Consider the following 4,494-nt stretch of genomic DNA (forward strand, 5'->3'; position numbering starts at 1 on the left):
ACTATCGCCTGACTTGCCAGGTTGCACACACAGTATCTCTCAAACAGCTGCTAACAGAAAAAAAGTTCCTTGGAAGATGTTGGCTGTTGAGCAGAAAACAAAATGAAGTCTTTGATTTCCATTCCTGACAGTATTTCAGAGCAGATACTTTGAAAAACCACTGAGGTACAAAGAACCCAAAGGCTGTGGGAAGCATTTCTGCTGTTTTTTTAATTCACTGAGCAAGGTAGAGGCGGTGTGGCAGTAAAGAAAATCCCCATAAACCAAAAACAGCCCTGAGGTTTGAGCTCTGAGCAGTCAGCTGCTCTGGGGACTCCTGCTTCCGGCTGGCAACCTGAGGTGTCCCTCAGAATGGGGGGCTTTTCCCAGAGAAAAGGAAAGAAGTCCAGTATCTGTGTGACAGGCAGGTGATACTGAGCCCTTACACAGCTCCACACCAAAAAAGAAAAAATAAAAAGAAAAGAAAGAGGGGAAAGAACCTATGTGATGAAGAAAAGCTACCCACAAAAGGGGTGCAGAGAGAAATAAATTTGCCTGCCTTAGTTTTAGGAGTGAAAAACAGTCATCAGCTTTCAGGGGTTATGTCTGGAATTCACACTTCACTGCCCAATTCTATCTAATTTTTAAGGAAGAGGTAACATCAATGCTCCTCAAACAATTCCACAAAACAGAAGGGGAAGAAATGCCCCAGCTTCAATCTTCTTGCTTGTTATGGATTTGAGCTGATCACATTCTCCTGATTCATTTTGGTAGGTAGTGTGCATCTAAAAAAAAAGTATCAATTTCTTCTGGATTTTCCAGGCTTGGAGAATATAAGTATTTAAAAATAGTCCCTAATAATCCTCTGGATTTCATTTGAACTTTTATAATATTTTCTTTTTCATCTTTAGCTTTATTAATTTGAGTCTTTTCTCTCATTCTTAGGATTAGATTGGCTAATGACTTACCAATCTTGTTTAACTTTTCAAAGAACTTAATCTTTGATTGACTTTGTATGGTTTTTATTTTAAATTATTTTATAAATTTCTATTGTGATTTTCACTATGTCTTCTTGTATGCTGTTTGAAGGTCGTCTTGCTCTTGTTTTTCTAAGACCTCAAGGTGCAGGAAATTCTTTCCTTCTGTCTCTGTCTCTCTGTCTTTCTGTCTCTCTCTTGTTGGGGTTGGTCTGGTGCTCTGTATATTCAGATGCTAAATTCTGGGCCCCGAGATCTGGTTGCAGTCCAAACAGTGTATTCTCACATACAACAAACAATGTTGTTATCTCTGGTTAATAAAGAAAAGCTGGACAGCCTGTAACTGGGCAGAAGAGAGGTAGGCAGGGCTTTCAGTTCCAGGCTTAGTGTTTCAGGCAGAGACCACAAAAAGAGAGAGAGAGGAGGAGAGAAAGATGGAGAGAAAAGGACATGGCCTGATGGAGCAGATCCAGCCCAGACAGGACAAATACTGGTAAGTAACTTGGAGAAAGTGAATGGAAAGTAGCCAGACTAGCTTAAAAAATTAGTATAAAATTTACCAGCCCAGTTATTGTGCTTAAGCTTGTTAAATAAACCAATATGTCTCTGTCTCAATTATTGGGGCTCTAGCTGGATTTTAAAAGCCCACTAGAATTAATAAAATTTCTATAATTGTTTCTTTCCCAACGTAATCACCGACAGCTACAAACTTCCCTCTTCAAACTTTCTTTGCTGTATCCCCAGGGTTCTAATAAGTTGTGCTTTTATTTTTATTTGATTTTAGAAACTTTTATTTTCCTCCCTTATTTCTCCAATGGCAGAGTGTTCATTCAAGAGTATATTTTTCAATCTCCAAGCACACGTGTAGTTTCTCTTACTGCTTTCTAATTGTAATCTCTGCAATGTGATAAGATACAAGAAATTATCTGGACTGTTTGTATTTGCTAAGGCTCATTTTGTGGCCAAAATGTCATCTATCTTATAGAAGTTTTCACTGGTTGTTGAAAAAGAACATATACTATTTATCTTTTGGGCAAAATAGTCTGTGGATATATGTTAAGTATGACTGATTATGATATAATTAGGAATAGGAGGAATATATCCAAAATCATTTTCTTTAAAATCAGAAATAAGACAAGAGTCCCAATCTTTTGTTCTTACTGAAGATAGTGCTGCAATTCTTACCTAGAGCAATAAGACAAGAGAGGGAAAAACAACAAAAAATGGAAGAGAAGAAATCAAAATATCCTTATTTGCAAATGAAGGGATCCTATACTTAGTAGGTTCTAAAGGCTTCACCAGAAAACGTTTTGACTGGATAAACACTTGCAGCAGATTAGCAGGATAGAAAATTAACATACAAAAACTGGATAATAGCTGCCCTGAGAAATAACTTCCAAATCCAAGTTTTCTCTTCAGGATTCATAGGGCATAGATTCTGATGTGCCTGTGAAACAACCCATGGATAGACTCATGTGGGAGGATCAAGTGACAGTGGCCAAAATAGTGACTGTTCCATCAGCCCCTGGAAAATGCCAAGATTCATAGGCAAGGCCTGGCCTCAATAGTAAGGAGTAATTAGCCCTTAATTACATAATTAGTCTTAATTAATTCATTAATGGATTCATTATTTGATGGCACTATTAGGAGGTGATGACAAATTTTGGAGGTGGGGCCTACTTAGGGGAAGTACGTTCTCGGCATGTCCTTGGACTGTATGTTAACCTGGGCCCCTTTGCATCCATGTGCTTTCTAATTGCCACAAGGCAAGCATCTTTATTCTAACAGGCCTTCCTATCATAATATTCTTGCTTTGCCACAAGCCTAAAAGACAATCTAACCAAACCGTCCACAGACTAAACCCTTGGAAACTGTGAGCCAAAATAAATGTTTCCTGCTTTAATTTGTTGTTCCCAGGTATTTTGTCACAGTGACGAAAGCACAATGCACCCATCTAATATCCTAAAGGCAAAGTCCCTAGAGGATTGCTTTCCGACTAACTCAACTGCATCCCCAAACAAAGCCCCCAAATACTTAGAGAAATACAAAAGCAAACAGTACCTTATAAAGTGTACAGTGGATCACAACAATCAAGTGGTGTGAGGCATGCAAAGATGCAGGAAGATATCACATATGCCAAGGAGAAAAGGCATTAATAAAGCCAGCTGGGTGTGCCAATACATGCTTGCAATCCAAACACTTGCAATAATCAGGAAGGGAGATCCTGAGTTCAAGGCCCCTCTGGGCTACATAGAAAGACCCTCTCTCGAAATAAGTAAATAAAGTAAAATACCAAAACTAATCCAAAAGTGATACTAGCAGATATAATTAAAATGTTAATTATAACTTTAATTATGTTTTTTAATTTAGTACAGATATGAAAAAAATTTTTTTTTAAATTTCAGTTGAGTTACATGCAAAAAGTTTAGCAAAAATCAATGGGTTACTACCGAAAAATCTAAGTGTCAAGCACGGGACACCTCTATATGAACTGTTGTCAGGGAGGCCCCAGAGGAGCCACAGAACAATAGAAGATCTTACTCTTCCTCTTGGTTGGCCAGTGTCATGACTAAGAATGCCCCCTATGGGCTCGTATATTTGAATGCTTAATCACAAGGGAATGGAACTGTTTGAAAAAAATAGAAGGATAGGAGGTTTGGCCTTATAGAGTAGATGTGACCTTGTTCAGGGAAGTGTGTCACTGGGGGATGGGCCCCCAACTAAATGCTTTCTCTTATAAGAATTGCCTTGGTCATGGTGTCTCTTCATAGCAATGGAACAGTGACTAAGACAGCCACGACGAGATAGATGATAAACTGGAAATGCCCTCTTTGCTGGCTAGCTTCCATAGTACCAGGAGGTGCTATGCAAGCTTCTATGGGTAGAAAAAGCATCAACAGCCTTTCTCAAGTATAAACTCAAAAACTACAATACCAATCTGCCAGGGAAGATGTGCTCATCCGTGCAATTGCAGCATAACTATTATGGGAGTAACCAACTGTTTTCTGATTGCATTTGGCACACTCTGCAGAAAGTAATCTGTCTGGTACTGTGAACTCAGTTTGGGCTTTTTTGTTTTGTTTTGTTTTTTTGTTTTGCTTTTTAAAGCACAAGCCTGGGAGGTCATGCACCCTGGGGAAGGGGCTCTTACTATTGTTGTTTCATTAAGTTGATTGACACAGCATCAGACTGCTTTCCAAATAGCAGTTTTTATAGCCATAAACAAAAGTTCTCTGAGCACTAACCAGAGAAACCTGTCTTCACACTGACCAGTGGTAAATGCAGTGGCCACACAAGTTGCTGAGAATGAGTGACAGTTTCGTGCTCAGTTTAAACCAAGGTATCTTTAGCATCCCAATGCAAGACTCAAAGAATATTGCAGAAAAAGGGCAAATAGATAGATAGATAGATAGATAGATAGATAGATAGATAGATAGATAGATAGATAGATAGATAGATAGTTAGATAGATAGATAGATAGATAGAAGTCCAAGCTGGCACCCGCAAAGAAGGGCTATGAAATGGCATCTTCTGGGTG

This window comes from Meriones unguiculatus, chromosome 10 (assembly GCF_030254825.1).
Source record: "Meriones unguiculatus strain TT.TT164.6M chromosome 10, Bangor_MerUng_6.1, whole genome shotgun sequence".
Taxonomy (NCBI): Eukaryota; Metazoa; Chordata; class Mammalia; order Rodentia; family Muridae; genus Meriones; species Meriones unguiculatus.